The following is a 27,576-nucleotide window of genomic DNA, read 5'->3' as shown; positions in this document are numbered from 1 at the left end:
CTGTCCCTCTGTCGCACAGGCAGGGTTGGGGGCGGCTGAGCAGGATGCCCTGTGCGCAAGTCTGCACGGCCACGGGCGCGCCAGTCTGTGCAGCCGTGGGAGTCAGAATGGCAGTGTTGTGAGCGTGTGGAAGTGGAGTTCGGGTGGGTGTAGACATGGGCTTCTACCTCTTTGTAGTTCGCGTCTGTTTCGTGTGGGCACGTGTGCGCGAGGGGCGGGTGTGTGCGTGCCTGGTGGGCGGTGGGCACGGGCGTCGGTGGTCACGTGTGCAAGGCTCAGCTCCCGAAAGACCCTGCCCGGACGTGGAATCATGGCCTCACGTCCTGCCACGCAACGGCACGACACCGGGCCACTGAATCTCCACTAGCCCGTTTGGCCCATGGGGTCGGCTGAAAATGGCCCGAGACTCCCCGTCTCAAATTCTCTCTGGCAAAGCAGGGCACGCCGTCTCGACCTAGCCCCGCTTCCGAACCGGGATGCCGGGTCGCCTGGACACTGTCAGCCCGCTAGGTGTCCCGCTGTGACTGCACCTCAGCGCTTGGCGGCAAAACCCAAGGGCCGCGGGCATGCTGGCAGCCCTGGGACGCCAGGGGCAAACCATCGCACTAGGGAGCGGAGGGGCCCTGGCCTCCAGGCCAGACACAAAGTAGTGCAAACACGGCCCATCCGCCCTTGGGAGCCAGGCAGCTCAGCCTTTGGCAAGCGGTGCCCTGCCCCGCCGAGTGCCAGCTTGGCGGCGCACTGAACCCAGGGCCCATTGCCACTGAGGGCACTGGCGTGTTCACGGCCAGCGGCTCCGTCGGCCCTGCCTCCGAGGAAATGTGCAGTCAGGCGGCGACCCTGTGCACAGCCGCGTCCTTGTGCATGCCCTGGCGGGTCCCCCAGCCAGAATTATCTGCCTGGACCCGCACGGCTCACGCAGGGACCTTCATCGAGGACACCCACAAGGGCAGGGCAAGGGATAGTCCACCACTCTGTGGGATGCAAGCCAGGGCCCCTCGCTCGACACAGGAACAGCACCATGGCCTCTGTGGATCTCCAGGCCCGCCGCCACGATGGCGACGGACGCGGAGAGAGGAAGACGGCTCCGTTGCCCAAGGAGAGCTGCCCGTTTGACCAGCTCCCCTAGCCACCAGGGCGCTGTTCCTGGCTGCCCTCGGTGCACTCAGGGCCTGCCTTGCCCTGCCTGGCATACAGGGGGGCAAGGAGAGGCCTCGATCCCGCACCCTACAGCAGGATTTGGGGTCCCCTGCCTCCCAGTCACTGGGACCGTCCCGGGAGCACACCCTCAACTCAGGAGCCGCGGGCGAGGGAGACGAGGTCTCCCCGTCCCCCGTGGGCTACGCAACGTGCCGGAGGCCCGGCCAGTCTGCGCATCGTCACCTACGCACGGCCTCGAGACTCTGGGAAGACGCCCACGGAGGCCCATTGTTTGGACACAGAGACCGCAGGGGCGCATCGGTCAGGGACCGTAGCGCTGGACCAAGGCACCTTGAAGGCGGGCCCGGTGGCCAGCTGGTGGCCGCCGTGACGTGGGCACGGAGGCGGTAGGGTGCCCACAACCCACGGAACCATGACCGGATTTCTCCAAGCAAAGACAACGGCTAAGGCCGCGCACCTTCGTGGAATCAACACGCCTGCCGTCCTTCCCGTTCCCGGCCTTTGTGGGCCAATGTAAGAGCCAGTACCGAGGCGCCATTGGCGCCCTGCACCCACCACACAGGTCCCGCGAGGTCACTGTGGGCGTGCACTGGGAGAGACTCCGGCGCTGTCCAGGGCAGCGGCCTCGCCTCGCGCCTCTGCCCCTCAGGCTCCTACACTGAGGGGAGCCGCACGGACGTCACCGGGAAAAAGATCGCGGGAGGGATCTCCGCTTGCCGCCCCGGGGCTCCCCTCTGTACCCACGCGAGCTGCCGCAAGCAGGCTCCACCACACACATCGCCAGGACTTCTGCCTGAAGCTCCACCCTGGCGCACGCTACCCCGGGTCACGTGCTGTCAGGGGCTGTGCCAACGCCACGCCATGGGACTCCTCCGGCTGGGAGGCCGGCGGCCCGACATGCCACCAAAGCCCTGCCACGGCCCCGAGGACCTCCGCGCCGTGAACGCCCAGCTAAGGAGGGGAAACCCCTCGCGGACCCGGAGCGCTCCGCCAGGCCCTCCGATGCAGAGGCCCTTGGGTGCTGCTGTTGCTGCTGCTGCTGCTTGTGCTCGTGCTGGCGCTGCCGGTGCTGGGGGTGCTCGTGCTGCTGGTGCCTGCGACAGTGTGACCGAGGGGAAGCTGTCCCTCACTCCTACCTTCCCTGGGGGAGACAACGTGCTGGACCTCAGTTTCGATGAGAACGACGGTAGGGAGTTCTCACTCATTTTGTTCAGCTTTTCCAAGGAATGCAGAATGAGGGAGTCATCATCGATCCGAGCACATTCGGGGCCGCCCGGCACATCGAACGTAGCTGTCCGGGCGGCTCAGACGTTTGAGCCGATGGTGGGAGTGCCCGCCAGCAGCCTGGACCGACCAGAGCCGAGCCACTGAGCAAGAGGGGCGCTCCAGCCGCTCTCGGAGCCAGAGCCCGCATGCCACCAGGCACGCGCGGACTGGCAGGCTCTCAGGGGGGCGCAGGGTATCCCACGGCCAAGGTCTGCGCAGGAGACATTGGAAGGCTTACCGTCTGGGCGATGCCTCCGCAGGGTGCCCACGCCGCGCTGGACAACACTTCTTCCGGGCACCCGGCCACCCTCCGCGCATCCGAGGACAGGAAAGCCTTCTTCCCTGGGCCAACGGCGAGCCCGGCGTGGACACCGACCCTGAGAAGTGGGGACAAATGGCACACACGCGTGAGAAAAGGATCCAGGTTCTCAGGTCGCCGGACCGCTCCGATTGCTTCCTAGGTGCAGCCTCGCATCGGCCTGTCCTGTCCCTCTGTCGCACAGGCAGGGTTGGGGGCGGCTGAGCAGGATGCCCTGTGCGCAAGTCTGCACGGCCACGGGCGCGCCAGTCTGTGCAGCCGTGGGAGTCAGAATGGCAGTGTTGTGAGCGTGTGGAAGTGGAGTTCGGGTGGGTGTAGACATGGGCTTCTACCTCTTTGTAGTTCGCGTCTGTTTTGTGTGGGCACGTGTGCGCGAGGGGCGGGTGTGTGCGTGCCTGGTGGGCGGTGGGCACGGGCGTCGGTGGTCACGTGTGCAAGGCTCAGCTCCCGAAAGACCCTGCCCGGACGTGGAATCATGGCCTCACGTCCTGCCATGCAACGGCACGAGACCGGGCCACTGAATCTCCACTAGCCCGTTTGGCCCATGGGGTCGGCTGAAAATGGCCCGAGACTCCCCGTCTCAAATTCTCTCTGGCAAAGCAGGGCACGCCGTCTCGACCTAGCCCCGCTTCCGAACCGGGATGCCGGGTCGCCTGGACACTGTCAGCCCGCTAGGTGTCCCGCTGTGACTGCACCTCAGCGCTTGGCGGCAAAACCCAAGGGCCGCGGGCATGCTGGCAGCCCTGGGACGCCAGGGGCAAACCATCGCACTAGGGAGCGGAGGGGCCCTGGCCTCCAGGCCAGACACAAAGTAGTGCAAACACGGCCCATCCGCCCTTGGGAGCCAGGCAGCTCAGCCTTTGGCAAGCGGTGCCCTGCCCCGCCGAGTGCCAGCTTGGCGGCGCACTGAACCCAGGGCCCATTGCCACTGAGGGCACTGGCGTGTTCACGGCCAGCGGCTCCGTCGGCCCTGCCTCCGAGGAAATGTGCAGTCAGGCGGCGACCCTGTGCACAGCCGCGTCCTTGTGCATGCCCTGGCGGGTCCCCCAGCCAGAATTATCTGCCTGGACCCGCACGGCTCACGCAGGGACCTTCATCGAGGACACCCACAAGGGCAGGGCAAGGGATAGTCCACCACTCTGTGGGATGCAAGCCAGGGCCCCTCGCTCGACACAGGAACAGCACCATGGCCTCTGTGGATCTCCAGGCCCGCCGCCACGATGGCGACGGACGCGGAGAGAGGAAGACGGCTCCGTTGCCCAAGGAGAGCTGCCCGTTTGACCAGCTCCCCTAGCCACCAGGGCGCTGTTCCTGGCTGCCCTCGGTGCACTCAGGGCCTGCCTTGCCCTGCCTGGCATACAGGGGGGCAAGGAGAGGCCTCGATCCCGCACCCTACAGCAGGATTTGGGGTCCCCTGCCTCCCAGTCACTGGGACCGTCCCGGGAGCACACCCTCAACTCAGGAGCCGCGGGCGAGGGAGACGAGGTCTCCCCGTCCCCCGTGGGCTACGCAACGTGCCGGAGGCCCGGCCAGTCTGCGCATCGTCACCTACGCACGGCCTCGAGACTCTGGGAAGACGCCCACGGAGGCCCATTGTTTGGACACAGAGACCGCAGGGGCGCATCGGTCAGGGACCGTAGCGCTGGACCAAGGCACCTTGAAGGCGGGCCCGGTGGCCAGCTGGTGGCCGCCGTGACGTGGGCACGGAGGCGGTAGGGTGCCCACAACCCACGGAACCATGACCGGATTTCTCCAAGCAAAGACAACGGCTAAGGCCGCGCACCTTCGTGGAATCAACACGCCTGCCGTCCTTCCCGTTCCCGGCCTTTGTGGGCCAATGTAAGAGCCAGTACCGAGGCGCCATTGGCGCCCTGCACCCACCACACAGGTCCCGCGAGGTCACTGTGGGCGTGCACTGGGAGAGACTCCGGCGCTGTCCAGGGCAGCGGCCTCGCCTCGCGCCTCTGCCCCTCAGGCTCCTACACTGAGGGGAGCCGCACGGACGTCACCGGGAAAAAGATCGCGGGAGGGATCTCCGCTTGCCGCCCCGGGGCTCCCCTCTGTACCCACGCGAGCTGCCGCAAGCAGGCTCCACCACACACATCGCCAGGACTTCTGCCTGAAGCTCCACCCTGGCGCACGCTACCCCGGGTCACGTGCTGTCAGGGGCTGTGCCAACGCCACGCCATGGGACTCCTCCGGCTGGGAGGCCGGCGGCCCGACATGCCACCAAAGCCCTGCCACGGCCCCGAGGACCTCCGCGCCGTGAACGCCCAGCTAAGGAGGGGAAACCCCTCGCGGACCCGGAGCGCTCCGCCAGGCCCTCCGATGCAGAGGCCCTTGGGTGCTGCTGTTGCTGCTGCTGCTGCTTGTGCTCGTGCTGGCGCTGCCGGTGCTGGGGGTGCTCGTGCTGCTGGTGCCTGCGACAGTGTGACCGAGGGGAAGCTGTCCCTCACTCCTACCTTCCCTGGGGGAGACAACGTGCTGGACCTCAGTTTCGATGAGAACGACGGTAGGGAGTTCTCACTCATTTTGTTCAGCTTTTCCAAGGAATGCAGAATGAGGGAGTCATCATCGATCCGAGCACATTCGGGGCCGCCCGGCACATCGAACGTAGCTGTCCGGGCGGCTCAGACGTTTGAGCCGATGGTGGGAGTGCCCGCCAGCAGCCTGGACCGACCAGAGCCGAGCCACTGAGCAAGAGGGGCGCTCCAGCCGCTCTCGGAGCCAGAGCCCGCATGCCACCAGGCACGCGCGGACTGGCAGGCTCTCAGGGGGGCGCAGGCTATCCCACGGCCAAGGTCTGCGCAGGAGACATTGGAAGGCTTACCGTCTGGGCGATGCCTCCGCAGGGTGCCCACGCCGCGCTGGACAACACTTCTTCCGGGCACCCGGCCACCCTCCGCGCATCCGAGGACAGGAAAGCCTTCTTCCCTGGGCCAACGGCGAGCCCGGCGTGGACACCGACCCTGAGAAGTGGGGACAAATGGCACACACGCGTGAGAAAAGGATCCAGGTTCTCAGGTCGCCGGACCGCTCCGATTGCTTCCTAGGTGCAGCCTCGCATCGGCCTGTCCTGTCCCTCTGTCGCACAGGCAGGGTTGGGGGCGGCTGAGCAGGATGCCCTGTGCGCAAGTCTGCACGGCCACGGGCGCGCCAGTCTGTGCAGCCGTGGGAGTCAGAATGGCAGTGTTGTGAGCGTGTGGAAGTGGAGTTCGGGTGGGTGTAGACATGGGCTTCTACCTCTTTGTAGTTCGCGTCTGTTTTGTGTGGGCACGTGTGCGCGAGGGGCGGGTGTGTGCGTGCCTGGTGGGCGGTGGGCACGGGCGTCGGTGGTCACGTGTGCAAGGCTCAGCTCCCGAAAGACCCTGCCCGGACGTGGAATCATGGCCTCACGTCCTGCCATGCAACGGCACGAGACCGGGCCACTGAATCTCCACTAGCCCGTTTGGCCCATGGGGTCGGCTGAAAATGGCCCGAGACTCCCCGTCTCAAATTCTCTCTGGCAAAGCAGGGCACGCCGTCTCGACCTAGCCCCGCTTCCGAACCGGGATGCCGGGTCGCCTGGACACTGTCAGCCCGCTAGGTGTCCCGCTGTGACTGCACCTCAGCGCTTGGCGGCAAAACCCAAGGGCCGCGGGCATGCTGGCAGCCCTGGGACGCCAGGGGCAAACCATCGCACTAGGGAGCGGAGGGGCCCTGGCCTCCAGGCCAGACACAAAGTAGTGCAAACACGGCCCATCCGCCCTTGGGAGCCAGGCAGCTCAGCCTTTGGCAAGCGGTGCCCTGCCCCGCCGAGTGCCAGCTTGGCGGCGCACTGAACCCAGGGCCCATTGCCACTGAGGGCACTGGCGTGTTCACGGCCAGCGGCTCCGTCGGCCCTGCCTCCGAGGAAATGTGCAGTCAGGCGGCGACCCTGTGCACAGCCGCGTCCTTGTGCATGCCCTGGCGGGTCCCCCAGCCAGAATTATCTGCCTGGACCCGCACGGCTCACGCAGGGACCTTCATCGAGGACACCCACAAGGGCAGGGCAAGGGATAGTCCACCACTCTGTGGGATGCAAGCCAGGGCCCCTCGCTCGACACAGGAACAGCACCATGGCCTCTGTGGATCTCCAGGCCCGCCGCCACGATGGCGACGGACGCGGAGAGAGGAAGACGGCTCCGTTGCCCAAGGAGAGCTGCCCGTTTGACCAGCTCCCCTAGCCACCAGGGCGCTGTTCCTGGCTGCCCTCGGTGCACTCAGGGCCTGCCTTGCCCTGCCTGGCATACAGGGGGGCAAGGAGAGGCCTCGATCCCGCACCCTACAGCAGGATTTGGGGTCCCCTGCCTCCCAGTCACTGGGACCGTCCCGGGAGCACACCCTCAACTCAGGAGCCGCGGGCGAGGGAGACGAGGTCTCCCCGTCCCCCGTGGGCTACGCAACGTGCCGGAGGCCCGGCCAGTCTGCGCATCGTCACCTACGCACGGCCTCGAGACTCTGGGAAGACGCCCACGGAGGCCCATTGTTTGGACACAGAGACCGCAGGGGCGCATCGGTCAGGGACCGTAGCGCTGGACCAAGGCACCTTGAAGGCGGGCCCGGTGGCCAGCTGGTGGCCGCCGTGACGTGGGCACGGAGGCGGTAGGGTGCCCACAACCCACGGAACCATGACCGGATTTCTCCAAGCAAAGACAACGGCTAAGGCCGCGCACCTTCGTGGAATCAACACGCCTGCCGTCCTTCCCGTTCCCGGCCTTTGTGGGCCAATGTAAGAGCCAGTACCGAGGCGCCATTGGCGCCCTGCACCCACCACACAGGTCCCGCGAGGTCACTGTGGGCGTGCACTGGGAGAGACTCCGGCGCTGTCCAGGGCAGCGGCCTCGCCTCGCGCCTCTGCCCCTCAGGCTCCTACACTGAGGGGAGCCGCACGGACGTCACCGGGAAAAAGATCGCGGGAGGGATCTCCGCTTGCCGCCCCGGGGCTCCCCTCTGTACCCACGCGAGCTGCCGCAAGCAGGCTCCACCACACACATCGCCAGGACTTCTGCCTGAAGCGCCACCCTGGCGCACGCTACCCCGGGCCACGTGCTGTCAGGGGCTGTGCCAACGCCACGCCATGGGACTCCTCCGGCTGGGAGGCCGGCGGCCCGACATGCCACCAAAGCCCTGCCACGGCCCCGAGGACCTCCGCGCCGTGAACGCCCAGCTAAGGAGGGGAAACCCCTCGCGGACCCGGAGCGCTCCGCCAGGCCCTCCGATGCAGAGGCCCTTGGGTGCTGCTGTTGCTGCTGCTGCTGCTTGTGCTCGTGCTGGCGCTGCCGGTGCTGGGGGTGCTCGTGCTGCTGGTGCCTGCGACAGTGTGACCGAGGGGAAGCTGTCCCTCACTCCTACCTTCCCTGGGGGAGACAACGTGCTGGACCTCAGTTTCGATGAGAACGACGGTAGGGAGTTCTCACTCATTTTGTTCAGCTTTTCCAAGGAATGCAGAATGAGGGAGTCATCATCGATCCGAGCACATTCGGGGCCGCCCGGCACATCGAACGTAGCTGTCCGGGCGGCTCAGACGTTTGAGCCGATGGTGGGAGTGCCCGCCAGCAGCCTGGACCGACCAGAGCCGAGCCACTGAGCAAGAGGGGCGCTCCAGCCGCTCTCGGAGCCAGAGCCCGCATGCCACCAGGCACGCGCGGACTGGCAGGCTCTCAGGGGGGCGCAGGCTATCCCACGGCCAAGGTCTGCGCAGGAGACATTGGAAGGCTTACCGTCTGGGCGATGCCTCCGCAGGGTGCCCACGCCGCGCTGGACAACACTTCTTCCGGGCACCCGGCCACCCTCCGCGCATCCGAGGACAGGAAAGCCTTCTTCCCTGGGCCAACGGCGAGCCCGGCGTGGACACCGACCCTGAGAAGTGGGGACAAATGGCACACACGCGTGAGAAAAGGATCCAGGTTCTCAGGTCGCCGGACCGCTCCGATTGCTTCCTAGGTGCAGCCTCGCATCGGCCTGTCCTGTCCCTCTGTCGCACAGGCAGGGTTGGGGGCGGCTGAGCAGGATGCCCTGTGCGCAAGTCTGCACGGCCACGGGCGCGCCAGTCTGTGCAGCCGTGGGAGTCAGAATGGCAGTGTTGTGAGCGTGTGGAAGTGGAGTTCGGGTGGGTGTAGACATGGGCTTCTACCTCTTTGTAGTTCGCGTCTGTTTCGTGTGGGCACGTGTGCGCGAGGGGCGGGTGTGTGCGTGCCTGGTGGGCGGTGGGCACGGGCGTCGGTGGTCACGTGTGCAAGGCTCAGCTCCCGAAAGACCCTGCCCGGACGTGGAATCATGGCCTCACGTCCTGCCATGCAACGGCACGAGACCGGGCCACTGAATCTCCACTAGCCCGTTTGGCCCATGGGGTCGGCTGAAAATGGCCCGAGACTCCCCGTCTCAAATTCTCTCTGGCAAAGCAGGGCACGCCGTCTCGACCTAGCCCCGCTTCCGAACCGGGATGCCGGGTCGCCTGGACACTGTCAGCCCGCTAGGTGTCCCGCTGTGACTGCACCTCAGCGCTTGGCGGCAAAACCCAAGGGCCGCGGGCATGCTGGCAGCCCTGGGACGCCAGGGGCAAACCATCGCACTAGGGAGCGGAGGGGCCCTGGCCTCCAGGCCAGACACAAAGTAGTGCAAACACGGCCCATCCGCCCTTGGGAGCCAGGCAGCTCAGCCTTTGGCAAGCGGTGCCCTGCCCCGCCGAGTGCCAGCTTGGCGGCGCACTGAACCCAGGGCCCATTGCCACTGAGGGCACTGGCGTGTTCACGGCCAGCGGCTCCGTCGGCCCTGCCTCCGAGGAAATGTGCAGTCAGGCGGCGACCCTGTGCACAGCCGCGTCCTTGTGCATGCCCTGGCGGGTCCCCCAGCCAGAATTATCTGCCTGGACCCGCACGGCTCACGCAGGGACCTTCATCGAGGACACCCACAAGGGCAGGGCAAGGGATAGTCCACCACTCTGTGGGATGCAAGCCAGGGCCCCTCGCTCGACACAGGAACAGCACCATGGCCTCTGTGGATCTCCAGGCCCGCCGCCACGATGGCGACGGACGCGGAGAGAGGAAGACGGCTCCATTGCCCAAGGAGAGCTGCCCGTTTGACCAGCTCCCCTAGCCACCAGGGCGCTGTTCCTGGCTGCCCTCGGTGCACTCAGGGCCTGCCTTGCCCTGCCTGGCATACAGGGGGGCAAGGAGAGGCCTCGATCCCGCACCCTACAGCAGGATTTGGGGTCCCCTGCCTCCCAGTCACTGGGACCGTCCCGGGAGCACACCCTCAACTCAGGAGCCGCGGGCGAGGGAGACGAGGTCTCCCCGTCCCCCGTGGGCTACGCAACGTGCCGGAGGCCCGGCCAGTCTGCGCATCGTCACCTACGCACGGCCTCGAGACTCTGGGAAGACGCCCACGGAGGCCCATTGTTTGGACACAGAGACCGCAGGGGCGCATCGGTCAGGGACCGTAGCGCTGGACCAAGGCACCTTGAAGGCGGGCCCGGTGGCCAGCTGGTGGCCGCCGTGACGTGGGCACGGAGGCGGTAGGGTGCCCACAACCCACGGAACCATGACCGGATTTCTCCAAGCAAAGACAACGGCTAAGGCCGCGCACCTTCGTGGAATCAACACGCCTGCCGTCCTTCCCGTTCCCGGCCTTTGTGGGCCAATGTAAGAGCCAGTACCGAGGCGCCATTGGCGCCCTGCACCCACCACACAGGTCCCGCGAGGTCACTGTGGGCGTGCACTGGGAGAGACTCCGGCGCTGTCCAGGGCAGCGGCCTCGCCTCGCGCCTCTGCCCCTCAGGCTCCTACACTGAGGGGAGCCGCACGGACGTCACCGGGAAAAAGATCGCGGGAGGGATCTCCGCTTGCCGCCCCGGGGCTCCCCTCTGTACCCACGCGAGCTGCCGCAAGCAGGCTCCACCACACACATCGCCAGGACTTCTGCCTGAAGCTCCACCCTGGCGCACGCTACCCCGGGTCACGTGCTGTCAGGGGCTGTGCCAACGCCACGCCATGGGACTCCTCCGGCTGGGAGGCCGGCGGCCCGACATGCCACCAAAGCCCTGCCACGGCCCCGAGGACCTCCGCGCCGTGAACGCCCAGCTAAGGAGGGGAAACCCCTCGCGGACCCGGAGCGCTCCGCCAGGCCCTCCGATGCAGAGGCCCTTGGGTGCTGCTGTTGCTGCTGCTGCTGCTTGTGCTCGTGCTGGCGCTGCCGGTGCTGGGGGTGCTCGTGCTGCTGGTGCCTGCGACAGTGTGACCGAGGGGAAGCTGTCCCTCACTCCTACCTTCCCTGGGGGAGACAACGTGCTGGACCTCAGTTTCGATGAGAACGACGGTAGGGAGTTCTCACTCATTTTGTTCAGCTTTTCCAAGGAATGCAGAATGAGGGAGTCATCATCGATCCGAGCACATTCGGGGCCGCCCGGCACATCGAACGTAGCTGTCCGGGCGGCTCAGACGTTTGAGCCGATGGTGGGAGTGCCCGCCAGCAGCCTGGACCGACCAGAGCCGAGCCACTGAGCAAGAGGGGCGCTCCAGCCGCTCTCGGAGCCAGAGCCCGCATGCCACCAGGCACGCGCGGACTGGCAGGCTCTCAGGGGGGCGCAGGGTATCCCACGGCCAAGGTCTGCGCAGGAGACATTGGAAGGCTTACCGTCTGGGCGATGCCTCCGCAGGGTGCCCACGCCGCGCTGGACAACACTTCTTCCGGGCACCCGGCCACCCTCCGCGCATCCGAGGACAGGAAAGCCTTCTTCCCTGGGCCAACGGCGAGCCCGGCGTGGACACCGACCCTGAGAAGTGGGGACAAATGGCACACACGCGTGAGAAAAGGATCCAGGTTCTCAGGTCGCCGGACCGCTCCGATTGCTTCCTAGGTGCAGCCTCGCATCGGCCTGTCCTGTCCCTCTGTCGCACAGGCAGGGTTGGGGGCGGCTGAGCAGGATGCCCTGTGCGCAAGTCTGCACGGCCACGGGCGCGCCAGTCTGTGCAGCCGTGGGAGTCAGAATGGCAGTGTTGTGAGCGTGTGGAAGTGGAGTTCGGGTGGGTGTAGACATGGGCTTCTACCTCTTTGTAGTTCGCGTCTGTTTTGTGTGGGCACGTGTGCGCGAGGGGCGGGTGTGTGCGTGCCTGGTGGGCGGTGGGCACGGGCGTCGGTGGTCACGTGTGCAAGGCTCAGCTCCCGAAAGACCCTGCCCGGACGTGGAATCATGGCCTCACGTCCTGCCATGCAACGGCACGAGACCGGGCCACTGAATCTCCACTAGCCCGTTTGGCCCATGGGGTCGGCTGAAAATGGCCCGAGACTCCCCGTCTCAAATTCTCTCTGGCAAAGCAGGGCACGCCGTCTCGACCTAGCCCCGCTTCCGAACCGGGATGCCGGGTCGCCTGGACACTGTCAGCCCGCTAGGTGTCCCGCTGTGACTGCACCTCAGCGCTTGGCGGCAAAACCCAAGGGCCGCGGGCATGCTGGCAGCCCTGGGACGCCAGGGGCAAACCATCGCACTAGGGAGCGGAGGGGCCCTGGCCTCCAGGCCAGACACAAAGTAGTGCAAACACGGCCCATCCGCCCTTGGGAGCCAGGCAGCTCAGCCTTTGGCAAGCGGTGCCCTGCCCCGCCGAGTGCCAGCTTGGCGGCGCACTGAACCCAGGGCCCATTGCCACTGAGGGCACTGGCGTGTTCACGGCCAGCGGCTCCGTCGGCCCTGCCTCCGAGGAAATGTGCAGTCAGGCGGCGACCCTGTGCACAGCCGCGTCCTTGTGCATGCCCTGGCGGGTCCCCCAGCCAGAATTATCTGCCTGGACCCGCACGGCTCACGCAGGGACCTTCATCGAGGACACCCACAAGGGCAGGGCAAGGGATAGTCCACCACTCTGTGGGATGCAAGCCAGGGCCCCTCGCTCGACACAGGAACAGCACCATGGCCTCTGTGGATCTCCAGGCCCGCCGCCACGATGGCGACGGACGCGGAGAGAGGAAGACGGCTCCGTTGCCCAAGGAGAGCTGCCCGTTTGACCAGCTCCCCTAGCCACCAGGGCGCTGTTCCTGGCTGCCCTCGGTGCACTCAGGGCCTGCCTTGCCCTGCCTGGCATACAGGGGGGCAAGGAGAGGCCTCGATCCCGCACCCTACAGCAGGATTTGGGGTCCCCTGCCTCCCAGTCACTGGGACCGTCCCGGGAGCACACCCTCAACTCAGGAGCCGCGGGCGAGGGAGACGAGGTCTCCCCGTCCCCCGTGGGCTACGCAACGTGCCGGAGGCCCGGCCAGTCTGCGCATCGTCACCTACGCACGGCCTCGAGACTCTGGGAAGACGCCCACGGAGGCCCATTGTTTGGACACAGAGACCGCAGGGGCGCATCGGTCAGGGACCGTAGCGCTGGACCAAGGCACCTTGAAGGCGGGCCCGGTGGCCAGCTGGTGGCCGCCGTGACGTGGGCACGGAGGCGGTAGGGTGCCCACAACCCACGGAACCATGACCGGATTTCTCCAAGCAAAGACAACGGCTAAGGCCGCGCACCTTCGTGGAATCAACACGCCTGCCGTCCTTCCCGTTCCCGGCCTTTGTGGGCCAATGTAAGAGCCAGTACCGAGGCGCCATTGGCGCCCTGCACCCACCACACAGGTCCCGCGAGGTCACTGTGGGCGTGCACTGGGAGAGACTCCGGCGCTGTCCAGGGCAGCGGCCTCGCCTCGCGCCTCTGCCCCTCAGGCTCCTACACTGAGGGGAGCCGCACGGACGTCACCGGGAAAAAGATCGCGGGAGGGATCTCCGCTTGCCGCCCCGGGGCTCCCCTCTGTACCCACGCGAGCTGCCGCAAGCAGGCTCCACCACACACATCGCCAGGACTTCTGCCTGAAGCTCCACCCTGGCGCACGCTACCCCGGGTCACGTGCTGTCAGGGGCTGTGCCAACGCCACGCCATGGGACTCCTCCGGCTGGGAGGCCGGCGGCCCGACATGCCACCAAAGCCCTGCCACGGCCCCGAGGACCTCCGCGCCGTGAACGCCCAGCTAAGGAGGGGAAACCCCTCGCGGACCCGGAGCGCTCCGCCAGGCCCTCCGATGCAGAGGCCCTTGGGTGCTGCTGTTGCTGCTGCTGCTGCTTGTGCTCGTGCTGGCGCTGCCGGTGCTGGGGGTGCTCGTGCTGCTGGTGCCTGCGACAGTGTGACCGAGGGGAAGCTGTCCCTCACTCCTACCTTCCCTGGGGGAGACAACGTGCTGGACCTCAGTTTCGATGAGAACGACGGTAGGGAGTTCTCACTCATTTTGTTCAGCTTTTCCAAGGAATGCAGAATGAGGGAGTCATCATCGATCCGAGCACATTCGGGGCCGCCCGGCACATCGAACGTAGCTGTCCGGGCGGCTCAGACGTTTGAGCCGATGGTGGGAGTGCCCGCCAGCAGCCTGGACCGACCAGAGCCGAGCCACTGAGCAAGAGGGGCGCTCCAGCCGCTCTCGGAGCCAGAGCCCGCATGCCACCAGGCACGCGCGGACTGGCAGGCTCTCAGGGGGGCGCAGGCTATCCCACGGCCAAGGTCTGCGCAGGAGACATTGGAAGGCTTACCGTCTGGGCGATGCCTCCGCAGGGTGCCCACGCCGCGCTGGACAACACTTCTTCCGGGCACCCGGCCACCCTCCGCGCATCCGAGGACAGGAAAGCCTTCTTCCCTGGGCCAACGGCGAGCCCGGCGTGGACACCGACCCTGAGAAGTGGGGACAAATGGCACACACGCGTGAGAAAAGGATCCAGGTTCTCAGGTCGCCGGACCGCTCCGATTGCTTCCTAGGTGCAGCCTCGCATCGGCCTGTCCTGTCCCTCTGTCGCACAGGCAGGGTTGGGGGCGGCTGAGCAGGATGCCCTGTGCGCAAGTCTGCACGGCCACGGGCGCGCCAGTCTGTGCAGCCGTGGGAGTCAGAATGGCAGTGTTGTGAGCGTGTGGAAGTGGAGTTCGGGTGGGTGTAGACATGGGCTTCTACCTCTTTGTAGTTCGCGTCTGTTTTGTGTGGGCACGTGTGCGCGAGGGGCGGGTGTGTGCGTGCCTGGTGGGCGGTGGGCACGGGCGTCGGTGGTCACGTGTGCAAGGCTCAGCTCCCGAAAGACCCTGCCCGGACGTGGAATCATGGCCTCACGTCCTGCCATGCAACGGCACGAGACCGGGCCACTGAATCTCCACTAGCCCGTTTGGCCCATGGGGTCGGCTGAAAATGGCCCGAGACTCCCCGTCTCAAATTCTCTCTGGCAAAGCAGGGCACGCCGTCTCGACCTAGCCCCGCTTCCGAACCGGGATGCCGGGTCGCCTGGACACTGTCAGCCCGCTAGGTGTCCCGCTGTGACTGCACCTCAGCGCTTGGCGGCAAAACCCAAGGGCCGCGGGCATGCTGGCAGCCCTGGGACGCCAGGGGCAAACCATCGCACTAGGGAGCGGAGGGGCCCTGGCCTCCAGGCCAGACACAAAGTAGTGCAAACACGGCCCATCCGCCCTTGGGAGCCAGGCAGCTCAGCCTTTGGCAAGCGGTGCCCTGCCCCGCCGAGTGCCAGCTTGGCGGCGCACTGAACCCAGGGCCCATTGCCACTGAGGGCACTGGCGTGTTCACGGCCAGCGGCTCCGTCGGCCCTGCCTCCGAGGAAATGTGCAGTCAGGCGGCGACCCTGTGCACAGCCGCGTCCTTGTGCATGCCCTGGCGGGTCCCCCAGCCAGAATTATCTGCCTGGACCCGCACGGCTCACGCAGGGACCTTCATCGAGGACACCCACAAGGGCAGGGCAAGGGATAGTCCACCACTCTGTGGGATGCAAGCCAGGGCCCCTCGCTCGACACAGGAACAGCACCATGGCCTCTGTGGATCTCCAGGCCCGCCGCCACGATGGCGACGGACGCGGAGAGAGGAAGACGGCTCCGTTGCCCAAGGAGAGCTGCCCGTTTGACCAGCTCCCCTAGCCACCAGGGCGCTGTTCCTGGCTGCCCTCGGTGCACTCAGGGCCTGCCTTGCCCTGCCTGGCATACAGGGGGGCAAGGAGAGGCCTCGATCCCGCACCCTACAGCAGGATTTGGGGTCCCCTGCCTCCCAGTCACTGGGACCGTCCCGGGAGCACACCCTCAACTCAGGAGCCGCGGGCGAGGGAGACGAGGTCTCCCCGTCCCCCGTGGGCTACGCAACGTGCCGGAGGCCCGGCCAGTCTGCGCATCGTCACCTACGCACGGCCTCGAGACTCTGGGAAGACGCCCACGGAGGCCCATTGTTTGGACACAGAGACCGCAGGGGCGCATCGGTCAGGGACCGTAGCGCTGGACCAAGGCACCTTGAAGGCGGGCCCGGTGGCCAGCTGGTGGCCGCCGTGACGTGGGCACGGAGGCGGTAGGGTGCCCACAACCCACGGAACCATGACCGGATTTCTCCAAGCAAAGACAACGGCTAAGGCCGCGCACCTTCGTGGAATCAACACGCCTGCCGTCCTTCCCGTTCCCGGCCTTTGTGGGCCAATGTAAGAGCCAGTACCGAGGCGCCATTGGCGCCCTGCACCCACCACACAGGTCCCGCGAGGTCACTGTGGGCGTGCACTGGGAGAGACTCCGGCGCTGTCCAGGGCAGCGGCCTCGCCTCGCGCCTCTGCCCCTCAGGCTCCTACACTGAGGGGAGCCGCACGGACGTCACCGGGAAAAAGATCGCGGGAGGGATCTCCGCTTGCCGCCCCGGGGCTCCCCTCTGTACCCACGCGAGCTGCCGCAAGCAGGCTCCACCACACACATCGCCAGGACTTCTGCCTGAAGCGCCACCCTGGCGCACGCTACCCCGGGCCACGTGCTGTCAGGGGCTGTGCCAACGCCACGCCATGGGACTCCTCCGGCTGGGAGGCCGGCGGCCCGACATGCCACCAAAGCCCTGCCACGGCCCCGAGGACCTCCGCGCCGTGAACGCCCAGCTAAGGAGGGGAAACCCCTCGCGGACCCGGAGCGCTCCGCCAGGCCCTCCGATGCAGAGGCCCTTGGGTGCTGCTGTTGCTGCTGCTGCTGCTTGTGCTCGTGCTGGCGCTGCCGGTGCTGGGGGTGCTCGTGCTGCTGGTGCCTGCGACAGTGTGACCGAGGGGAAGCTGTCCCTCACTCCTACCTTCCCTGGGGGAGACAACGTGCTGGACCTCAGTTTCGATGAGAACGACGGTAGGGAGTTCTCACTCATTTTGTTCAGCTTTTCCAAGGAATGCAGAATGAGGGAGTCATCATCGATCCGAGCACATTCGGGGCCGCCCGGCACATCGAACGTAGCTGTCCGGGCGGCTCAGACGTTTGAGCCGATGGTGGGAGTGCCCGCCAGCAGCCTGGACCGACCAGAGCCGAGCCACTGAGCAAGAGGGGCGCTCCAGCCGCTCTCGGAGCCAGAGCCCGCATGCCACCAGGCACGCGCGGACTGGCAGGCTCTCAGGGGGGCGCAGGCTATCCCACGGCCAAGGTCTGCGCAGGAGACATTGGAAGGCTTACCGTCTGGGCGATGCCTCCGCAGGGTGCCCACGCCGCGCTGGACAACACTTCTTCCGGGCACCCGGCCACCCTCCGCGCATCCGAGGACAGGAAAGCCTTCTTCCCTGGGCCAACGGCGAGCCCGGCGTGGACACCGACCCTGAGAAGTGGGGACAAATGGCACACACGCGTGAGAAAAGGATCCAGGTTCTCAGGTCGCCGGACCGCTCCGATTGCTTCCTAGGTGCAGCCTCGCATCGGCCTGTCCTGTCCCTCTGTCGCACAGGCAGGGTTGGGGGCGGCTGAGCAGGATGCCCTGTGCGCAAGTCTGCACGGCCACGGGCGCGCCAGTCTGTGCAGCCGTGGGAGTCAGAATGGCAGTGTTGTGAGCGTGTGGAAGTGGAGTTCGGGTGGGTGTAGACATGGGCTTCTACCTCTTTGTAGTTCGCGTCTGTTTCGTGTGGGCACGTGTGCGCGAGGGGCGGGTGTGTGCGTGCCTGGTGGGCGGTGGGCACGGGCGTCGGTGGTCACGTGTGCAAGGCTCAGCTCCCGAAAGACCCTGCCCGGACGTGGAATCATGGCCTCACGTCCTGCCATGCAACGGCACGAGACCGGGCCACTGAATCTCCACTAGCCCGTTTGGCCCATGGGGTCGGCTGAAAATGGCCCGAGACTCCCCGTCTCAAATTCTCTCTGGCAAAGCAGGGCACGCCGTCTCGACCTAGCCCCGCTTCCGAACCGGGATGCCGGGTCGCCTGGACACTCTCAGCCCGCTAGGTGTCCCGCTGTGACTGCACCTCAGCGCTTGGCGGCAAAACCCAAGGGCCGCGGGCATGCTGGCAGCCCTGGGACGCCAGGGGCAAACCATCGCACTAGGGAGCGGAGGGGCCCTGGACTCCAGGCCAGACACAAAGTAGTGCAAACACGGCCCATCCGCCCTTGGGAGCCAGGCAGCTCAGCCTTTGGCAAGCGGTGCCCTGCCCCGCCGAGTGCCAGCTTGGCGGCGCACTGAACCCAGGGCCCATTGCCACTGAGGGCACTGGCGTGTTCACGGCCAGCGGCTCCGTCGGCCCTGCCTCCGAGGAAATGTGCAGTCAGGCGGCGACCCTGTGCACAGCCGCGTCCTTGTGCATGCCCTGGCGGGTCCCCCAGCCAGAATTATCTGCCTGGACCCGCACGGCTCACGCAGGGACCTTCATCGAGGACACCCACAAGGGCAGGGCAAGGGATAGTCCACCACTCTGTGGGATGCAAGCCAGGGTCCCTCGCTCGACACAGGAACAGCACCATGGCCTCTGTGGATCTCCAGGCCCGCCGCCACGATGGCGACGGACGCGGAGAGAGGAAGACGGCTCCGTTGCCCAAGGAGAGCTGCCCGTTTGACCAGCTCCCCTAGCCACCAGGGCGCTGTTCCTGGCTGCCCTCGGTGCACTCAGGGCCTGCCTTGCCCTGCCTGGCATACAGGGGGGCAAGGAGAGGCCTCGATCCCGCACCCTACAGCAGGATTTGGGGTCCCCTGCCTCCCAGTCACTGGGACCGTCCCGGGAGCACACCCTCAACTCAGGAGCCGCGGGCGAGGGAGACGAGGTCTCCCCGTCCCCCGTGGGCTACGCAACGTGCCGGAGGCCCGGCCAGTCTGCGCATCGTCACCTACGCACGGCCTCGAGACTCTGGGAAGACGCCCACGGAGGCCCATTGTTTGGACACAGAGACCGCAGGGGCGCATCGGTCAGGGACCGTAGCGCTGGACCAAGGCACCTTGAAGGCGGGCCCGGTGGCCAGCTGGTGGCCGCCGTGACGTGGGCACGGAGGCGGTAGGGTGCCCACAACCCACGGAACCATGACCGGATTTCTCCAAGCAAAGACAACGGCTAAGGCCGCGCACCTTCGTGGAATCAACACGCCTGCCGTCCTTCCCGTTCCCGGCCTTTGTGGGCCAATGTAAGAGCCAGTACCGAGGCGCCATTGGCGCCCTGCACCCACCACACAGGTCCCGCGAGGTCACTGTGGGCGTGCACTGGGAGAGACTCCGGCGCTGTCCAGGGCAGCGGCCTCGCCTCGCGCCTCTGCCCCTCAGGCTCCTACACTGAGGGGAGCCGCACGGACGTCACCGGGAAAAAGATCGCGGGAGTGATCTCCGCTTGCCGCCCCGGGGCTCCCCTCTGTACCCACGCGAGCTGCCGCAAGCAGGCTCCACCACACACATCGCCAGGACTTCTGCCTGAAGCGCCACCCTGGCGCACGCTACCCCGGGCCACGTGCTGTCAGGGGCTGTGCCAACGCCACGCCATGGGACTCCTCCGGCTGGGAGGCCGGCGGCCCGACATGCCACCAAAGCCCTGCCACGGCCCCGAGGACCTCCGCGCCGTGAACGCCCAGCTAAGGAGGGGAAACCCCTCGCGGACCCGGAGCGCTCCGCCAGGCCCCCCGATGCAGAGGCCCTTGGGTGCTGCTGTTGCTGCTGCTGCTGCTTGTGCTCGTGCTGGCGCTCCCGGTGCTGGGGGTGCTTGTGCTGCTGGTGCCTGCGACAGTGTGACCGAGGGGAAGCTGTCCCTCACTCCTACCTTCCCTGGGGGAGACAACGTGCTGGACCTCAGTTTCGATGAGAACGACGGTAGGGAGTTCTCACTCATTTTGTTCAGCTTTTCCAAGGAATGCAGAATGAGGGAGTCATCATCGATCCGAGCACATTCGGGGCCGCCCGGCACATCGAACGTAGCTGTCCGGGCGGCTCAGACGTTTGAGCCGATGGTGGGAGTGCCCGCCAGCAGCCTGGACCGACCAGAGCCGAGCCACTGAGCAAGAGGGGCGCTCCAGCCGCTCTCGGAGCCAGAGCCCGCATGCCACCAGGCACGCGCGGACTGGCAGGCTCTCAGGGGGGCGCAGGCTATCCCACGGCCAAGGTCTGCGCAGGAGACATTGGAAGGCTTACCGTCTGGGCGATGCCTCCGCAGGGTGCCCACGCCGCGCTGGACAACACTTCTTCCGGGCACCCGGCCACCCTCCGCGCATCCGAGGACAGGAAAGCCTTCTTCCCTGGGCCAACGGCGAGCCCGGCGTGGACACCGACCCTGAGAAGTGGGGACAAATGGCACACACGCGTGAGAAAAGGATCCAGGTTCTCAGGTCGCCGGACCGCTCCGATTGCTTCCTAGGTGCAGCCTCGCATCGGCCTGTCCTGTCCCTCTGTCGCACAGGCAGGGTTGGGGGCGGCTGAGCAGGATGCCCTGTGCGCAAGTCTGCACGGCCACGGGCGCGCCAGTCTGTGCAGCCGTGGGAGTCAGAATGGCAGTGTTGTGAGCGTGTGGAAGTGGAGTTCGGGTGGGTGTAGACATGGGCTTCTACCTCTTTGTAGTTCGCGTCTGTTTCGTGTGGGCACGTGTGCGTGAGGGGCGGGTGTGTGCGTGCCTGGTGGGCGGTGGGCACGGGCGTCGGTGGTCACGTGTGCAAGGCTCAGCTCCCGAAAGACCCTGCCCGGACGTGGAATCATGGCCTCACGTCCTGCCATGCAACGGCACGAGACCGGGCCACTGAATCTCCACTAGCCCGTTTGGCCCATGGGGTCGGCTGAAAATGGCCCGAGACTCCCCGTCTCAAATTCTCTCTGGCAAAGCAGGGCACGCCGTCTCGACCTAGCCCCGCTTCCGAACCGGGATGCCGGGTCGCCTGGACACTCTCAGCCCGCTAGGTGTCCCGCTGTGACTGCACCTCAGCGCTTGGCGGCAAAACCCAAGGGCCGCGGGCATGCTGGCAGCCCTGGGACGCCAGGGGCAAACCATCGCACTAGGGAGCGGAGGGGCCCTGGACTCCAGGCCAGACACAAAGTAGTGCAAACACGGCCCATCCGCCCTTGGGAGCCAGGCAGCTCAGCCTTTGGCAAGCGGTGCCCTGCCCCGCCGAGTGCCAGCTTGGCGGCGCACTGAACCCAGGGCCCATTGCCACTGAGGGCACTGGCGTGTTCACGGCCAGCGGCTCCGTCGGCCCTGCCTCCGAGGAAATGTGCAGTCAGGCGGCGACCCTGTGCACAGCCGCGTCCTTGTGCATGCCCTGGCGGGTCCCCCAGCCAGAATTATCTGCCTGGACCCGCACGGCTCACGCAGGGACCTTCATCGAGGACACCCACAAGGGCAGGGCAAGGGATAGTCCACCACTCTGTGGGATGCAAGCCAGGGCCCCTCGCTCGACACAGGAACAGCACCATGGCCTCTGTGGATCTCCAGGCCCGCCGCCACGATGGCGACGGACGCGGAGAGAGGAAGACGGCTCCGTTGCCCAAGGAGAGCTGCCCGTTTGACCAGCTCCCCTAGCCACCAGGGCGCTGTTCCTGGCTGCGCTCGGTGCACTCAGGGCCTGCCTTGCACTGCCTGGCATACAGGGGGGCAAGGAGAGGCCTCGATCCCGCACCCTACAGCAGGATTTGGGGTCCCCTGCCTCCCAGTCACTGGGACCGTCCCTGGAGCACACCCTCAACTCAGGAGCCGCGGGCGAGGGAGACGAGGTCTCCCCGTCCCCCATGGGCTACGCAACGTGCCGGAGGCCTGGCCAGTCTGCGCATCGTCACCTACGCACGGCCTCGAGACTCTGGGAAGACGCCCACGGAGGCCCATTGTTTGGACACAGAGACCGCAGGGGCTCATCGGTCAGGGACCGTAGCGCTGGACCAAGGCACCTTGAAGGCGGGCCCGGTGGCCAGCTGGTGGCCGCCGTGACGTGGGCACGGAGGCGGTAGGGTGCCCACAACCCACGGAACCATGACCGGATTTCTCCAAGCAAAGACAACGGCTAAGGCCGCGCACCTTCGTGGAATCAACACGCCTGCCGTCCTTCCCGTTCCCGGCCTTTGTGGGCCAATGTAAGAGCCAGTACCGAGGCGCCATTGGCGCCCTGCACCCACCACACAGGTCCCGCGAGGTCACTGTGGGCGTGCACTGGGAGAGACTCCGGCGCTGTCCAGGGCAGCGGCCTCGCCTCGCGCCTCTGCCCCTCAGGCTCCTACACTGAGGGGAGCCGCACGGACGTCACCGGGAAAAAGATCGCGGGAGGGATCTCCGCTTGCCGCCCCGGGGCTCCCCTCTGTACCCACGCGAGCTGCCGCAAGCAGGCTCCACCACACACATCGCCAGGACTTCTGCCTGAAGCGCCACCCTGGCGCACGCTACCCCGGGCCACGTGCTGTCAGGGGCTGTGCCAACGCCACGCCATGGGACTCCTCCGGCTGGGAGGCCGGCAGCCCGACATGCCACCAAAGCCCTGCCACGGCCCCGAGGACCTCCGCGCCGTGAACGCCCAGCTAAGGAGGGGAAACCCCTCGAGGACCCGGAGCGCTCCGCGAGGCCCTCCGATGCAGAGGCCCTTGGGTGCTGCTGTTGCTGCTGCTGCTGCTTGTGCTCGTGCTGGCGCTGCCGGTGCTGGGGGTGCTCGTGCTGCTGGTGCCTGCGACAGTGTGACCGAGGGGAAGCTGACCCTCACTCCTCCCTTCCCTGGGGGAGACAAGGTGCTGGACCTCAGTTTCGATGAGAACGACGGTAGGGAGTTCTCACTCATTTTGTTCAGCTTTTCCAAGGAATGCAGAATGAGGGAGTCATCATCGATCCGAGCACATTCGGGGCCGCCCGGCACACCGAACGTAGCTGTCCGGGCGGCTGAGACGTTTGAGCCGATGGCGGGAGTGCCCGCCAGCAGCCTGGACCGACCAGAGCCGAGCCCCTGAGCAAGAGGGGCGCTCCAGCCGCTCTCGGAGCCAGAGCCCGCATGCCACCAGGCACGCGCGGACTGGCAGGCTCTCGGGGGGCGCAGGCTATCCCACGGCCAAGGTCTGCGCAGGAGACATTGGAAGGCTTACCGTCTGGGCGATGCCTCTGCAGGGTGCCCACGCCGCGCTGGACAACACTTCTTCCGGGCACCCGGCCACCCTCCGCGCATCCGAGGACAGGAAAGCCTTCTTCCCTGGGTCAACGGCGAGCCCGGCGTGGACACCGACCCTGAGAAGTGGGGACAAATGGCACACACGTGTGACCAAAGGATCCAGGTTCTGAGGTCGCCGGACCGCTCCGATTGCTTCCTAGGTGCAGCCTCGCATCGGCCTGTCCTGTCCCTCTGTCGCACAGGCAGGGTTGGGGGCGGCTGAGCAGGATGCCCTGTGCGCAAGTCTGCACGGCCACGGGCGCGCCAGTCTGTGCAGCCGTGGGAGTCAGAATGGCAGTGTTGTGAGCGTGTGGAAGTGGAGTTCGGGTGGGTGTAGACATGGGCTTCTACCTCTTTGTAGTTCGCGTCTGTTTCGTGTGGGCACGTGTGCGCGAGGGGCGGGTGTGTGCGTGCCTGGTGGGCGGTGGGCACGGGCGTCGGTGGTCACGTGTGCAAGGCTCAGCTCCCGAAAGACCCTGCCCGGACGTGGAATCATGGCCTCACGTCCTGCCATGCAACGGCACGAGACCGGGCCACTGAATCTCCACTAGCCCGTTTGGCCCATGGGGTCGGCTGAAAATGGCCCGAGACTCCCCGTCTCAAATTCTCTCTGGCAAAGCAGGGCACGCCGTCTCGACCTAGCCCCGCTTCCGAACCGGGATGCCGGGTCGCCTGGACACTGTCAGCCCGCTAGCTGTCCCGCTGTGACTGCACCTCAGCGCTTGGCGGCAAAACCCAAGGGCCGCGGGCATGCTGGCAGCCCTGGGACGCCAGGGGCAAACCATCGCACTAGGGAGCGGAGGGGCCCTGGGCTCCAGGCCAGACACAAAGTAGTGCAAACACGGCCCATCCGCCCTTTGGAGCCAGGCAGCTCAGCCTTTGGCAAGCGGTGCCCTGCCCCGCCGAGTGCCAGCTTGGCGGCGCACTGAACCCAGGGCCCATTGCCACTGAGGGCACTGGCGTGTTCACGGCCAGCGGCTCCGTCGGCCCTGCCTCCGAGGAAATGTGCAGTCAGGCAGCGACCCTGTGCACAGCCGCGTCCTTGTGCATGCCCTGGCAGGTCCCCCAGCCAGAATTATCTGCCTGGACCCGCACGGCTCACGCAGGGACCTTCATCGAGGACACCCACAAGGGCAGGGCCAGGGATAGTCCACCACTCTGTGGGATGCAAGCCAGGGCCCCTCGCTCGACACAGGAACAGCACCATGGCCTCTGTGGATCTCCAGGCCCGCCGCCACGATGGCGACAGACGCGGAGAGAGGAAGACGGCTCCGTTGCCCAAGGAGAGCTGCCCGTTTGACCAGCTCCCCTAGCCACCAGGGCGCTGTTCCTGGCTGCCCTCGGTGCACTCAGGGCCTGCCTTGCCCTGCCTGGCATACAGGGGGGCAAGGAGAGGCCTCGATCCCGCACCCTACAGCAGGATTTGGGGTCCCCTGCCTCCCAGTCACTGGGACCGTCCCGGGAGCACACCCTCAACTCAGGAGCCGCGGGCGAGGGAGACGAGGTCTCCCCTTCCCCCGTGGGCTACGCAACGTGCCGGAGGCCCGGCCAGTCTGCGCATCGTCACCTACGCACGGCCTCGAGACTCTGGGAAGACGCCCACGGAGGCCCATTGTTTGGACACAGAGACCACAGGGGCGCATCGGTCAGGGACCGTAGCGCTGGACCAATGCACCTTGAAGGCGAGCCCGGTGGCCAGCTGGTGGCCGCCGTGACGTGGGCACGGAGGCGGTAGGGTGCCCACAACCCACGGAACCATGACCGGATTTCTCCAAGCAAAGACAACGGCTAAGGCCGCGCACCTTCGTGGAATCAACACGCCTGCCGTCCTTCCCGTTCCCGGCCTTTGTGGGCCAATGTAAGAGCCAGTACCGAGGCGCCATTGGCGCCCTGCACCCACCACACAGGTCCCGCGAGGTCACTGTGGGCGTGCACTGGGAGAGACTCCGGCGCTGTCCAGGGCAGCGGCCTCGCCTCGCGCCTCTGCCCCTCAGGCTCCTACACTGAGGGGAGCCGCCGGACGTCACCGGGAAAAAGATCGCGGGAGGGATCTCCGCTTGCCGCCCCGGGGCTCCCCTCTGTACCCACGCGAGCTGCCGCAAGCAGGCTCCACCACACACATCGCCAGGACTTCTGCCTGAAGCGCCACCCTGGCGCACGCTACCCCGGGCCACGTGCTGTCAGGGGCTGTGCCAACGCCACGCCATGGGACTCCTCCGGCTGGGAGGCCGGCGGCCCGACATGCCACCAAAGCCCTGCCACGGCCCCGAGGACCTCCGCGCCGTGAACGCCCAGCTAAGGAGGGGAAACCCCTCGCGGACCCGGAGCGCTCCGCGAGGCCCTCCGATGCAGAGGCCCTTGGGTGCTGCTGTTGCTGCTGCTGCTGCTTGTGCTCGTGCTGGCGCTGCCGGTGCTGGGGGTGCTTGTGCTGCTGGTGCCTGCGACAGTGTGACCGAGGGGAAGCTGTCCCTCACTCCTACCTTCCCTGGGGGAGACAACGTGCTGGACCTCAGTTTCGATGAGAACGACGGTAGGGAGTTCTCACTCATTTTGTTCAGCTTTTCCAAGGAATGCAGAATGAGGGAGTCATCATCGATCCGAGCACATTCGGGGCCGCCCGGCACATCGAACTTAGCTGTCCGGGCGGCTCAGACGTTTGAGCCGATGGCGGGAGTGCCCGCCAGCAGCCTGGACCGACCAGAGCCGAGCCCCTGAGCAAGAGGGGCGCTCCAGCCGCTCTCGGAGCCAGAGCCCGCATGCCACCAGGCACGCGCGGACTGGCAGGCTCTCAGGGGGGCGCAGGCTATCCCACGGCCAAGGTCTGCGCAGGAGACATTGGAAGGCTTACCGTCTGGGCGATGCCTCCGCAGGGTGCCCACGCCGCGCTGGACAACACTTCTTCCGGGCACCCGGCCACCCTCCGCGCATCCGAGGACAGGAAAGCCTTCTTCCCTGGGCCAACGGCGAGCCCGGCGTGGACACCGACCCTGAGAAGGTGTCCCTTGAGAAGTGGGGACAAACGGCACACACGTGTGACAAAAGGATCCAGGTTCTCAGGTTGCCGGACCGCTCCGATTGCCTCCTAGGTGCAGCCTTGCATCGGCCTCTCCTGTCCCTCTGTCGCACAGTCAGGGCTGGGGGCGGCTGAGCAGGGTGCCCTGTGCGCAAGTCTGCACGGCCACGGGCGCGCCAGTCTGTGCAGCCGTGGGAGTCAGAATGGCAGTGTTGTGAGCGTGTGGAAGTGGAGTTCGGGTGGGTGTAGACATGGACTTCTACCTCTTTGTAGTTCGCGTCTGTCTCGTGTGGGCACGTGTGCACGAGGGGCGGGTGTGTGCGTGTCTGGTGGGCGGTGTGCACGGGCGTCGGTGGTCACGTGTGCAAGGCTCAGCTCCCGAAAGACCCTGCCCGGACGTGGAATCATGGCCTCACGTCCTGCCATGCAAGGGCACGAGACCGGGCCACTGAATCTCCACTAGCCCGTTTGGCCCATGGGGTCGGCTGAAAATGGCCCGAGACTCCCCGTCTCAAATTCTCTCTGGCAAAGCAGGGCACGCCGTCTCGACCTAGCCCCGCTTCCGAACCGGGATGCCGGGTCGCCTGGACACTGTCAGCCCACTATGTGTTCCACTGTGACTGTACCTCAAGGCTTGTCGTCAAAACCCAAGGGTCGCGGGAATGCCTGTAGCCCTGGGATGCCAGGGGCAAGCCTGACGTAGAGCATCGCACTAGGGAGCGGAGGGGCCCTGGACTCCAGGCCAGACACCAAGTAGTGCGACCACGACCCATCCGCCCTTGGGAGCCAGGCAGCTCAGCCGTTGTCAAGCGGTGCCCTGCCCCGCCGAGGGCCAGCTGGGCGGCGCACTGAACCCAGGGCCCATTGCCACTGAGGGCACTGGCGTGTCCACGGCCAGCGGCCCCGTCGGCCCTGCCTCCGAGGATTTGTGCAGTCAAGCGGCGACCCTGTGCACAGCCGCGTCCTTGTGCATGCCCTGGCAGGTCCCCCAGCCAGAATTATCTGCCTTGACTCACACGTCTCACGCAGGCACCTTCAGCGAGGACACCCACAAGGTCAGTGGATGGTATAGTCTGCCACCCTTTGGGATGCGAGGCAGGGCCCCTTGCTCAGCACAGGTACAGCACCATGGTCTCTGTGGATCTCCACGGCCACCGCCACGATGGTGACAGATGCTGAGAGAGGAAGATGGCTCCGTTGCCCAAGGAGAACTGCACGTTTGACCAGCTCCCCAAGCCGCCAGGGCGCTGTGCCTTGCTGCCATCGGTGCACTCATGGCCTGCCATGCGAATATCATCCTCAATGGGGAAAAGCTGAGAGCCTTTCCTTTAATATCAGGAACACTTCGAGTATGCCCACTCTCGCACTTTTATTCAACATACTACTAGGAGTCCTACCAACAGCCATCAGACAACGAAAAGAAATAAAATACTTTCAAATTGGCAAAAAAATATCAAACT

The 27,576-nt window shown here is 66.4% G+C and overlaps 9 non-coding genes across 9 annotated transcripts; all 9 read right to left on the bottom strand.

Annotated features, from left to right (window-relative positions):
* Window positions 1-2,321: 2,321 nt before the first annotated feature.
* Window positions 2,322-2,416, bottom strand: LOC148164007 (small nucleolar RNA SNORD116). The gene has a single exon (XR_015768674.1). It is a non-coding gene; the product is annotated as a small nucleolar RNA SNORD116 (small nucleolar RNA).
* Window positions 2,417-5,232: 2,816 nt separating this feature from the next.
* LOC148164006 (small nucleolar RNA SNORD116) lies at window positions 5,233-5,327 on the bottom strand. The gene has a single exon (XR_015768673.1). It is a non-coding gene; the product is annotated as a small nucleolar RNA SNORD116 (small nucleolar RNA).
* Window positions 5,328-8,143: 2,816 nt separating this feature from the next.
* On the bottom strand, window positions 8,144-8,238 carry LOC148164005 (small nucleolar RNA SNORD116). Its single transcript, XR_015768672.1, has one exon. It is a non-coding gene; the product is annotated as a small nucleolar RNA SNORD116 (small nucleolar RNA).
* Window positions 8,239-11,054: 2,816 nt separating this feature from the next.
* Window positions 11,055-11,149, bottom strand: LOC148164004 (small nucleolar RNA SNORD116). The gene has a single exon (XR_015768671.1). It is a non-coding gene; the product is annotated as a small nucleolar RNA SNORD116 (small nucleolar RNA).
* A 2,816-nt stretch (window positions 11,150-13,965) lies between these two features.
* LOC148164003 (small nucleolar RNA SNORD116) lies at window positions 13,966-14,060 on the bottom strand. The gene has a single exon (XR_015768670.1). It is a non-coding gene; the product is annotated as a small nucleolar RNA SNORD116 (small nucleolar RNA).
* Window positions 14,061-16,876: 2,816 nt separating this feature from the next.
* On the bottom strand, window positions 16,877-16,971 carry LOC148164002 (small nucleolar RNA SNORD116). Its single transcript, XR_015768669.1, has one exon. It is a non-coding gene; the product is annotated as a small nucleolar RNA SNORD116 (small nucleolar RNA).
* A 2,816-nt stretch (window positions 16,972-19,787) lies between these two features.
* On the bottom strand, window positions 19,788-19,882 carry LOC148164001 (small nucleolar RNA SNORD116). The gene has a single exon (XR_015768668.1). It is a non-coding gene; the product is annotated as a small nucleolar RNA SNORD116 (small nucleolar RNA).
* Window positions 19,883-22,698: 2,816 nt separating this feature from the next.
* LOC148164000 (small nucleolar RNA SNORD116) lies at window positions 22,699-22,793 on the bottom strand. The gene has a single exon (XR_015768667.1). It is a non-coding gene; the product is annotated as a small nucleolar RNA SNORD116 (small nucleolar RNA).
* A 2,814-nt stretch (window positions 22,794-25,607) lies between these two features.
* LOC148163999 (small nucleolar RNA SNORD116) lies at window positions 25,608-25,702 on the bottom strand. Its single transcript, XR_015768666.1, has one exon. It is a non-coding gene; the product is annotated as a small nucleolar RNA SNORD116 (small nucleolar RNA).
* Window positions 25,703-27,576: the final 1,874 nt, after the last annotated feature.

The sequence above is a fragment of the Eumetopias jubatus genome, unplaced genomic scaffold (assembly GCF_037043125.1).
Source record: "Eumetopias jubatus isolate StellerSeaLion01/CBP00866 unplaced genomic scaffold, mEumJub1_p1.0 scaffold_7, whole genome shotgun sequence".
NCBI classification, from domain to species: domain Eukaryota; kingdom Metazoa; phylum Chordata; class Mammalia; order Carnivora; family Otariidae; genus Eumetopias; species Eumetopias jubatus.
This window is presented reverse-complemented; position numbering and strand designations above follow the sequence as displayed.